This window comes from Pogona vitticeps, chromosome 3 (genome assembly GCF_051106095.1).
Source record: "Pogona vitticeps strain Pit_001003342236 chromosome 3, PviZW2.1, whole genome shotgun sequence".
NCBI classification, from domain to species: domain Eukaryota; kingdom Metazoa; phylum Chordata; class Lepidosauria; order Squamata; family Agamidae; genus Pogona; species Pogona vitticeps.
In genome coordinates, this window is record NC_135785.1 from 242,841,839 (window position 1) to 242,854,098 (window position 12,260).

General features: G+C 40.9%; 1 long non-coding RNA gene across 1 annotated transcript in view; it reads right to left on the minus strand.

Annotated features, from left to right (window-relative positions):
* Window positions 1-12,260, minus strand: part of LOC144588053 (uncharacterized) — a 44,861-nt gene that overhangs the window by 15,543 nt on the left and 17,058 nt on the right. The gene's annotated exons all lie outside the window — the stretch shown is intronic.

Genomic DNA, 12,260 nt, shown 5'->3' on the forward strand with positions numbered 1-12,260 from the left:
TAAGTGTGTGATGTGGGGGTGAGTGAGGATCATGGAATGTTGGTAAGAATAGTTCTGATTGGCTGAGAAAGAAACTAGGGGAGGGGAGTATTGATGAGATTTGCATGCAGTGAGGTGCAGGAAAGGGTTAGGGTGGCTTGGGGAGTCCCAGAGAGAACCTGTGTGAGAATTTGAGAGGGAGAGCTGATAGACAGAATGAAGACATGTATTGAATAAACAACATTCTTTTCACAGTCTTATTTTAATAAAACCTTATTTTATTTTCTTCAAGCTGATGGGGTGTTGAATTCAATACCTGAGGGTTGGCTGTATGAAGAGTGGTATAAGGGCCTGCATAAAGGGGCAAATCTGTACACACTGGGGCAGCTAAACGTCTGTGAGAGCAAAAGACAAAGAGAGGAAATAAGACAATTGTTATGGAAAGCACTTTTGTTCCTGTGGTGATTTAAAGAGAATATTACTTCAATAGCCAAGTGGAATGGCAAAAAGAGGTTTGACGTTGGTAATAGAAATGAGGGATGAGACAGTGAACTTGAACTTGAATTTATTGTACGGTCAAAGACCCAAAAATACAAGGATAAAAACATTACATAAAATATACAAAACAAGTTAGATATCAAAAGATAGCAGGAATAAAAACTTGAATCATACATCTAAACACAACACTTTACGGATTCTTAAAACTGAGAATAAAAACTTAGCCACTGACTGTGATATTAATTGGTTCTCTCCGGACAGCAGAAACTTAAGGTAGTCTGCGGGAGGTATACTAATGCATTTAGACATTATTGGGTGGAGGTAATGGGTACGTTCAGACTTATATAAACTACATTCTAGAATGGTGTGTGCCAGAGACTCAACTGTTTCTTCCCCACAGGGGCATATCCTTTCTCCATAAGGAATGTTATTAAACCGCCCTTTTAACAAGGCTGAGGGAAAGCAATTGAACCTAGCCCTTGAGAAGGCAAAACGATACCTTGGTACATTGATTTGATATAGATAATTTGGTAACTTGGGAAAGTTAAAATTTATACCAAAGTACGTTGGTGAGCAGGTCCTGTCTGCACCTGCTAATGAGTACTGAAGATCTATGTCTTTAATGCGTTGCACAAGCATTGTCTTGATGTTGTCGTAAGGCTGACTCAGGAAGAAGTCCATAGAGAAGCCTAAGAGATGTAATTTATTAGTAAATCCCTTGTGCCATGAGCTGGTAAAGACATCTTTTTGTAAATAGTGTATATACCCACTGGTTATGGGAGCATATACCACCTTCAACCAGAATCGGAATGCATGCAACCAGGCTTGACATTCCACCGATTGAAGGCCAGCCTCCAAGCGCAAAGCAGCTAAAGAGCAACATCTTGGCATAGCGAATAGGATTCGCAGTGAGTTTGACAGAACACTTTCAATGGAGGAATTGAAACCATTTATCCAGATCGCAATACCATACAGGAGCTGTGCAAGAATTTTATACTTGACTATCTGTAGAGCAGCAGGGATAAACTGCCCACCCTGGACATAGTGGTATCGTCTAAGAACTTTGGTTGTATTATTAGCCACTTGCACTGCTGCTTGTCTATGGTACGCCCAGGAGAGGGTACGTGAGAAGACAATTCCCAAGTATTTGAATGTTTTAACTTGTTCTATATGTTGGCCTTCGATAACCCAATCTTTAACTTTACTATGTCTAGAGAAAACCATTATTTTGGTTTTCTGGAAATTAATTGTTAATAGGTTGTTCCTGCAATAACTCATAAATGCACGCAAAATACGTTTGAGACCAACTTCTGATAGTGACATGATAACTGCGTCATCTGCATATAGTAGAAGAGGCACTCTGATTTTAGCCAATTTCGGGGAGTGAAATTCAGGAGCTGTGCAGCTTTTAGGAAGGTCATTTAAATACAGATTAAATAATGTAGGCGCCAGAATACAACCTTGGCGAACCCCTCTCTCTGCCTGAATGGGGTTTGATAGATTCCCATCAACTCCACATCTTACCCTAATTGTGGTCTGTTGGTAGAGGCTTCTAATAAGGTATAGTAGCCTCTTATCAATCGAGGAAGAGTAGAGTTTTTCCCATAAATTTCCTCTGGGTATTGAGTCGAAGGCAGATTTTAGATCTATAAATGCTGCAAACAGGCCATTCCCATGACAACCCATATACTTCTCTGCGAGGTGATTCAGTACTATACAGTGGTCGAAAGTGGAGCGGTTCTTCCTGAAACCAGCCTGTTCATTCCCTAAGATCTCCTCCTCCTCAATCCATGTGATTAGTCTATTGTTTAGATATCTAGCATAAAGCTTGCCCACTATTGACAGGAGGCTAATTGGTCTATAATTTGAGGGTTCGTCTTTGTTCCCCTTCTTATAGATTGGTATCACTATTGCCTCTAACCAGGAGTATGGAATTTGCCCAGTGTTATTAATAAATGTAAATAAATGTGATAAAAGGGGAGCCCACCAGTCTACATTGGCCTTTAAAGACTCTGCTGGTATTAGATCGGGTCCCGGTGCCTTCCCTGATTTTAGGCAAGCTATTAACGGCCTTATTTCATTTTCGTTTACTGGGTCCCAGTTTGGCAATTTGTTTAAATCTAAGAATGTGATGTTAACAGTTTGTGCAGGTTTAGTTTCCTCGAATATTTTAGTGAAGTACCGCTCCCATATATTTGCCGGGATAGTGCAGTAAGCTGATCCTGTTTGGGCACCTAGCGCTCCAGAGACCAAGGCCCAAAATAGCTTAGAGTCTTTGTTTAGTACTGAGTCAATCAAGATGTTCCATTGTTTTTGAATTGATTGTTTCTTTTTCTGGGCAATCAGGGTTTTATATTGGTTTTTAACTATGTAGTACTCCCGGGGGAGAACTGCCAAATTCTTCTTCCTATACTGCATGTATATTTCTCTAAGTTGGTTTTTTTTATGGGAGCATTCCTTATCAAACCATTTAGGAGTATATCTTCCCGATTGTTTATGAGTTTGAGATTGTTTTGGGCTTAGAACAGATTGTATTGTTAAAACTAGGGAGTTGTAGTTTGTTACGATGGAAGTCAAAGTAGATTTTGTAGGTGCTGTTATTAAGTTTCTTAGTTTCTCACTGGTAGGAGATTTTAAGAAACTGGAGACTTTTGCATTAACTTCATCTGTCCAAGTTAGACGTTTATATCTTACAGATAAGACATTGTCACTTAAGTGATGTTCAGGGGGAAGATGTATTGGGTTTAGCAGTGACAAGGTTAGGAGTAGGGGTAAATGATCACTATCTGTTCTATGTCCAACGGAGAATTCCTTAACCAACCTGGTTAAAGATGGAGAAATTAACACATAGTCTACCACACTACTGCCCCTCCCTGATACAAAAGTAAATTCTGCACAATTATCAAACAATGCATTGCCATTTACAATATAAAGAGTAAGACGTTCTGCCATCCGTGCCAGGCATATCCCACTATAATTGATCTTCAAGTCTTTTGATGTTCTATAATTCATCAGGGTGTGGTTCTCTACAGAGTCTGTGCCCCAGACATTGGAGGGGTAAAAGATGTCATTATTCGATCCAGTTCTTGCATTCAGGTCTCCCATAAGTATCACATATGCATTAGGGACTATAGATTCTAAGTTTGTAATATAAAGTTCCAATTGGTTCCACATTTGAGTTATTTGATTTTTAGAAGACAATGGAGGAATATAAGCATTGATGATCAGATAAAAGCTTGACCTGATAACAAGTAAGGCAGCCATAGCAATTTTGTCACAGGGTGGAAGCGATTTGACCCTAGCCTCCATAGCAGTAGAGAACATTAGAGCCATCCCTGCTTTGGGGCGGCCCTTTCCACTGCTAGGAACTGCATAGCTGTTAAGTACCAGATAGCCATTCAAACTAATATTATCAGTGCTCCAGGTTTCCTGTACTGCAATTATATCGTGTAATCTTAGATAATCGAATATTCCTGGGTCACCCTGTCTGGAGGCCCAACCAGCTATGTTCCATGAAAGGATTTTCAATAAACAGGCCCTTGACGTTAAGGTTGTCTTTTGGGCCTCAGTCTTGACATCTGGATATACGACAACCTTTCCATGTGATTGGGATATCTGGGGCATCCAGCTAGATTTCATGGTGCTGGTGTTTAAGCATTCTGGCTCATTGCAATGGCTATTTGGTCAATACATATAGTTCCAGGTGGGTCTATCCTCGTAGCTGCTATAATCCCACCAAAAATGGTTTAGATCTCTGTGGCTAACCTGATTAAAATCAGCAGGTTGCAGATCCGCCTTAAAATTTGCTCTGTAGTTAGCAGAATAATTTGTATTTCCATACATATATGTGGGTCTCTTATAAATTCCCCTTCTTTTCTTAGCTGTTGCATATCTGTCTCGTATCAGGACTGGGATTTGTCTGCAGTTGTTTCCTCCCACTTCATTGTTGACCACCTTGGCAGTAATCATCTCCGAGTTTCCGTTGAGTGGAGAATGTATATCTGACAATAGAATCTTTGAGGTCTGTTTGGTAATTTGTTTCTTCTTTTGAACAGGTGCTTCACCTTTCTCTGCTGGAGGCTTTTTGGTTTTTTCCCCCATTTTCAGTGTGTGCCGTTGATTTCCTTCCTTTGCAGTCATTTCTCTTGCTTTTCCTTTTCCTTGCTGTGGAATTATTTGGTCATCTTTATTCCTTAGGTCATTTTGCATTACATCTAGCATTTGGAATAAGGGTTTAAAGTCCATCCTTCTACCTTTTTGGGTAAGATGTATGAATCCCTTCTTACCTTTGTTGTTTTTGTTAACCTTACAATTTGGTTGTCTTATGGAGTTAGTTGGTCTTTGTTTTTTTGAGGCTTTGTCTTTCTTTTTGGCTTTGGGCTTCACCTGTTCCTTTCTAGTACTTATTATGGGTATGTTTGGTATAGACTCTTTGATGATGATTTGAGGTATTAAGGTTTCATTCACTTCATCTAAGTCTGGCCTAGGAGGCAAGGACCGTCCCTGATTTGTCTGTGTAACGCAAGAGAGTAACTCTTCATAGGAGAGGTTAGCGATTTTCTGGATGGTATGAGATGATAAATTGAAGTTTTCATCAGCTTCTGCCCACAAGGAGGCATTTGGTTTTCCACTGTGTCCAATAGGGTCATTTGTGTGTGGAATAACCCTTTCCTTCATTAAATCAACCAAACAGCCCAGCAGGTCTTTTATACCCTTTACTGAGTCCCTTATTTCCAAGATAATATTTTGAGGGAAGTGAGTGTCTCCTTCTGGTAGGGTTGGAGCCTGATTACACTGAGAGTTATTGTGTGTCGCCAGCTTTGGTCCCTGTAGTTTCTTAGCTATACTCTCATCGAAGATAGGGAGCTTTGTTAGATACTCATCTTGGGTGTTATTGTGTTCAGTGGGCATTTCTACAGGGGTAGCCATGTTGCATAGAGGGGATGTAAAGTATTCCATTTTCAGCCTGCCAAAGTCATCATTTGAAAAGCTGTTCAAGTGACTTTGTTCCAGGAGATGGCTCTGATCAGCAACCATTTTTGGCAAATCAATAATTGGGCTACATGGTTCTTCTTTGCAGTTTGATTTTGATCTCAAGATATAATCTGTCATCTTAGCTTGCCTCCTCCTTCTTTGTGTTTGGCTGTCACTTTTGCAACTCTGAAGTTTATCCTCTGGTAAATGGTCTGGCATTTCAGTATAGTTGCACTTTTTTCTAAGTTCAGTAACAGGAGTAATGGACATTGGAGTATATCTCAGCACCTGTTGCAACGCTGGGGGAGATAAGGTTAAGTCAAGTACTTGATCAGGTGACCCATCAGTAATTAAAACTGGCTCTTCCATTCTCTGTAGATTCTCCATAGGTTCTGGTTAAAGATGCAAATCTCTGCGTTATGTTGATGAGAAGCAGAGAGTATAGGTGTGGAAATCAGTTAACGGAGGTAAAGGCTTCAACAAACAGAGTTTAAAAACTGGTGGTGCACAGGTGATTCCTTTAAGAGCCTCACATCAGAGTTTCTTGCAAGATACTTGATAACATGAAAAGACAGTAGTCATTAACATTCCAGAGCCAACTTCTTGGCTCCTTGTCTAATGTTATCTTGCGTATGTGAGGGGGAGTATATTGGTTGTAAAATACTGCTCAGTTCTCAGACGCTGTAGCCTGCAGCACAAACTCCTCTTCTCTTCTCTAGGCTTGTTGACAGCAGAGAAGCTCTCTCATAAGTAGAAAATTTTCAAAGGGTTTACCTTCATTACCAGCTATAACTCTGAATTTCTCGGAGCTCCGTCTCGACACCGCCAAACGCAAACTCCACCCACGACAGTGATCAATAACATTTTGAAACAGTTTATGGTGAGAGGGACCACAGGGGTATGAGAGAATCATACTGTCCTCTTCCTGAGTATCCATCCCAGAAAGAAACGAGGGGTTGCCAGAGCAACAATTCAATGACTTCTCGACCATTTTGCATATCGCAAGAGTAGCATCAGCGTCTGCTGAAATTATGGGAAGCCAGACGTGTTTCTCTGTGAAATATAAATGGTCCCATCTCTGGCACTGGGTCTCTCCAAAGGTCTGTTTTTGTTGTTGTTGGGGTTTTTTTGGGTGTTTTTTTTTTGTTTTTTTGTTTTGTTTTGTTTTTTTGAAAGCTGACGTTAAGCCCAACTGGGCTTGAAATTTATATCTGTCCTGAAATTCCTGCAGGAATGGACAGCTTATGTTCAGCCAGTCACTATTCAAAATGCTGAGGATTATCTCAACTCTTATATGATTTGGGCCTGCATGTAATAGGCCCTTGACCACTTGAAAGAGCTCTACTCTGTGCAGATGCAATGATGGCAGAGAAGACTGACTCCTTCACCGTTGCTGCTGCCACAGAGCAGGCTTTCGAGGCCCCTAAGCCCTTGTTGGGTCAGATTCAGGTTTTCTACCATCATCACTCTAAATTCCATCCCACTTATTTCAACACCGCCAGCATCTTGGTAAACCAGTGGGTAGTCTGATTCTACTCTCTTTAACTCTTTAGATTTTGCTTCCTTTTCTCTTATATTGTACCTTGGAATGAACGGTAATAATCACATTATATAACAGACTCACATTTTCATCATTTTCCTGTTTGATTAACAACAACTTAGCCTACTTGGAACACATGTTCAGTGTTTGAGTTACAGGTTGGGAGAAATAATATTAGTCTTCTTTTAGATATGGTTCTTAGTGAAGTGCCCTAAGTGTATAGGAATCCCATGTGGTATAGTTAAACATTGGCATGGGACCAAAAACACTCTCTGATTTGATCTCTGACTACTTTTTGAGCCTGTAAAATAACTGCTAAATGCTGTTTCTCTATAGTTAAATTCTAGCGTTGGGTCAGTGGATATTCTCCGATGATTTTAAAAATTGTAATTGTTTATGATGGGCAGCTTCTGTAGCACTACATTTTCCAGTCTTCTATCAGAAATGAATTCTTGGTAGAAGGTGAATTATTTTTCTTTCTTTTCTTTTCTTTTCTTTTTCTTGTCTAGCTTAAATACATGCACAGTGGCTTAACTGATTTGTGGATCATAGCCTGACTCTTAGAGGAACAGGCTCAGTAGTTATTCAAGGAAATCTCCATAATTTGTGGTTTATGGGAATGTAAACTGAAAACTCCCAGCTCCATCTGACATATATGGATTTCCTTCCTTCCTTCCTTCCTTCCTTCCTTCCTTCCTTCCTTCCTTCCTTCCTTCCTTCCTTCCTTCCTTATTTACTTACTTACTTACTTACTTACTTACTTACTTACTTACTTACTTACTTACTTACTTACTTACTTACTTACTTACTTACTTACTTACTTACTTACTTACTTAAAATAAAATATGAAAGGCAGTGAATTCTCAAATGATGTTGCAGGGAATCCTGACACTTCCTATATAGGGAATCTGTGATGATCGGATGACAAATAAACGAAGTACCCATTCTGAATCTTCATATACAATGTGGAAGCACCACAGAGAATTAGAGGTGTCCTAAGATATATGTATTCTTTGTTCATACTAGGCCATCTGGCAGAGCTGACCAGCTGTTTCTCTTGAACTTTCATAGTTAAACCAGTGCTCCATTGCAAAATTGTGGCCTGCCTAGTTCTATTCGGCCTATCCTGTCTGCTTTCCCTAGTCCTATCCTTAGTCCTCTCCCACCACCCTTCTACCCACTTACACAAACATACAATCAAGAAGTGCGGCCAGAGCACAGAGCCCTACATGCCGGTATCAAACACGGTGCATTATCTTCCCAATGGACACTTGCATGTAGAGGATGGAATAGGGTCCCTAATGGGGAGGCCCTTGCATCAACTGCATTATGAGCAAATTCCCTCCTTTGCAGATGTTCTTACTCTATGCATGGACTCCTAGGCCACATGAAAATTCAATGTGGGGCCATGAAGAACAGCCCCTAAAAGAACATCTGAGAACAAGTCAGATATGTATATCTTGGCTTGTCCTCATTACATCAATAAGAAAGCACTAAGATGATGATTGATTAACAGACTCACTGATTGGTCGATGATGTTCTCCTCACCATGGAATAGCATGGATTTTGCACATTTGCAATACTGATTTTGGTAAAAAGTTCATTAGCTGCAAAGTCAATCAATATGGGCTTCTTGCATGTACTAATATATGCAGCAGCATAAGATGCATTGTTTATGCCCTTTTTATCACTCAGCTTGCCTTTTGATGCTTGCTGTTTGCATGTGCATGTAGGGAAAAGGTTGGGGAACTAGTTTTGTGCTGCATCTTTTCTGCAAAACATGGTGAACACAGTGAGGGAGAAGTACTTGTTGCCCCTGTTCCTTTGGAGATAAGAACTCTAATGGAGGTTGGAAAATCCTCGGCAAGCTCTATCATTGTTACCAAGACAGCCTGGTTTTTGACCAGAAATGAGATTTACATGAGACTTTATTTTTCTCTCCATATCTTACATGAAACCAGAAAATCTGAAAATTAGTGATATAAAGCAGTAAGGTCTGAAGGCAAGGCAAACATATGGACAGGCACACAGCTACACCCCAAGACCATAGTAACTAAGTTTGTGCATGTGTCCATCAATTTGATTCAAATGCCAGCTTGAGACTTCAGATTCATCCCAATTTGGTCCATAGCTATTTTTGCCCCATTCTGTTCAACTTGTGCCCCAGATCCAAGCTATTTATAAAGTCTTATGTTGGCTCTTACTGGAAGACGAAAATGGCCATAAATCTTATTGTTTTGGTACAGATGTTAATGCAATCTGGAGATGTGAGGGTACTAAACTTGTTAAATTTCAGATGGCTAGCTTTAAGGTTTTGCATTCTGGATCTGAACTGATTTTTAAATTCACTTTACTTCATCTTGGCACTGAATATGGAAATTCTGCTTTGATCTGCTCAGATATGATAAACTTTTCAAACTCGAAAGAACTTGGAGGGTGGTGTGGTTCTTTTGTCACCCACCTAAGGTTTTCTATGCTGAATCAACACACAAGTCTGCACCCAGGAACAATTCCTATGGTTCCAGAAGAAGTGGCAATGTAAGAAACAGTGTCAAGGGAAAAAATTGCCAACAAAAGCTTTCAGCTGGGTTGCTACAGAAAGGCTGACTAATATAGAATTGTCTTCTTCAGCACTCAGGCTAAAGTTAATCACAGATAACCAAAGTCACCCTGAAGTATTGCAGCTTAAGGCCTGTCCCAAAAGCAATTGTGCAGAAGCTCCCTGTCCCACTCTGTTCCTGAATAAGAGCAAAATAGCTCAGGCCTGATCCGTTCTGCTCCCTTTGGTGACACCCTGACCCCATTTTTGCCCAGCCCCATGGAAGTATTTCTGCATTTTGGGTTCTCCATGAAAACTCCATTCCTGAGAACAGGGACATCTGAATGGCAAGGCCAGGTCATAAACTGGATGATGCAGTCAGGAGAGTAGGGTACATGTGGTAACCTTCAGAGCTGGGCATTCTGTTTCATTTTAATCTTTTTTGACAGTTGCCGGAAGAAAATCCTAGCTGACTTGTAAGGCAGCCAATGGGAAGGGAGTTTGTGAGTGACACTGAACAGGCAATGGATGCAGTCATTTTTTTAAATTCCTTCTTAAAGGGCAATGCAGGGAGCCTGCTCTTCTACCTACTTCCAGTCTTTTTCTTCTGCCTCCACCCTCCCTGTTCATTCTGAAATTAGTTATGGTGTGGCCAAGGATTTTGATTCTTTAATTAATGACTTTGCAGTAGGAAAGGCTGCAAAGATAAAATGAATATCCCCCTTCATGTTTTTTGAGTTTCTTCCTCCCCCCACTTCTAAATATTATGAGTGAATATTGGATTTAGCATGAAGTCTCTGTGTGTGTCTTGCTCCATCCCAAGGGAGACAAGCAGCTCTTTGCTCTGCCTACGGTCACTCCACGAATTCACAAATATTCCTGATCCAGTTTGTATTTATACTTTTCTTCGAAGGCAGTGGATATATGCCCCGGTTTTACAGATGGGATATCACAGCACATACTGTACATGATAAGCAAGGTCAAGGAGGACAGTTCAAGAGAACGCTAAGAGTCCCAAAGTTGGCCCTAAAGATTAAACTGTGAATGTTGCTTCTATTGATTTCAGTGGGTATTAGATCTGTGTGCCAATCTTCTCTCCAAGTGCAACGAGTGCCCTAAGTGGGGATGAGGGGGAGAAATTGAATAGTTAAACCAGGCGCTTCATGTAAAAAAAAAAAGGTCTATCGTTATCCAAAAATAAACAAAGTAGCATTATGTCCCACCTCAAGCAGAATATGAAACAGGCTAAAGTCTGAGGGGGTTTTAAAAAGTTGTTTTCTAAGGTTCCATCCTGCACCATCAACACACACGGGTGAACCAGTGTCGTTTCTGGGAAACCAAAAACACATAAGGTCTACTCACAAGTAGAATTTTGAAACACCAGCCTTTGAGCAGGACAAGGTTGAGAGATGTACAGTGGTGCCTCGCTAGTCAGTCACCCCGCATGACAGGTTTTTCGCTAGACATTGGCTTTTTGCGATCGCTATAGCGATTCGCAAAACAGTGATTCCTGTGGGGGTCTATCGCTGGACAACGTTTGGTTCCTGCTTCGCAAACCGATTTTCGCTAGATGATGATTTTGACAGCTCCCTCCGCGCTCACAAACAGGTGTTTTCGGGACCTAAGCTTCGCAAGACAGCGATTTAAACAGCTGATTGGCGGTTCGCAAAGTGGCTTTCCTATGGCTGATCTTCGCTAGACAATGACAATTCTTCTCCATTGGAACGCATTAAACAGGTTTCAATGCATTCCAATGGGGAAATGCTTTTCGCCAGACAATGATTTCGCTAAACAGCGATTTCAGTGGAACGGATTATCATCGTCTAGCGAGGCACCACTAGATGTTGGGTCTCGTGTCCCTTATAGACATTGTCTCTTTGTCTCTTATAGACATTGGCTAAAGGGGTTTCCCCTTAGGAAGCCACTGAAGCCAGAATCAGTTCCATGGTCTTTGGGCATTGTGACATTCTGATGCATGTTACAAGAAGGCACCTGTGTCCATAGATTAATCTGGTGGTGGAGAGAACATTACACGAATCCATTCATCTGGTCTAGCAAGATTAGGAGCCTTGTGACACAGTGGTTAAATTGCAACCAGAATTCAGCTCATGACCCAGGTTCAGTGCCAGGATCAGAATCCCAGCTCAAGGTTCACTCAGTCTTCCATCCTTCCGAGGTCAGTAAATTGAGTACCCAACCTGCTGTGGGGCCAATGTGTAGCCTGCACAATCAAACTGTAAACTGCCCAGAGAGTGCTTTAAGCTCTGTGGAGCAGTACATAAACAGTACACTTTGTTTTAATGCTTACATTATCTTACACCTTTCCATTTCTTGGGCAAGCCCTTCTTGGTAAGAGAGCATTAAATTTCTGAATACAAAAGCTTCCCAACCACAACTGGTTATAAAACATATGGCCTTGTTGCTAAAATCAATCCTTCGCTATTAAAACTGCAGTTATTGATCAAGTGTGCCTTCTAGGAAAATCCGTCATCCCTGAAAGAGGTGGGCAAATTTGACAGGTCCAGGGAACTTTCAGGAGTTGCACAGACTATTTATGATCCTGAGGAGGTGGGAAATCCACCATGAACTTGCAAATGGTTATACATTCACTTTTAGTTTTCAAACCTGGTGTTTTAGGTCTATATAGCCGGACCCTGAGAGCTTGTATAAACAATGACTTCACCCTTCTGGAGGCTTCTAACACTGCAATTCAACTTTGGCAGGGCAGGA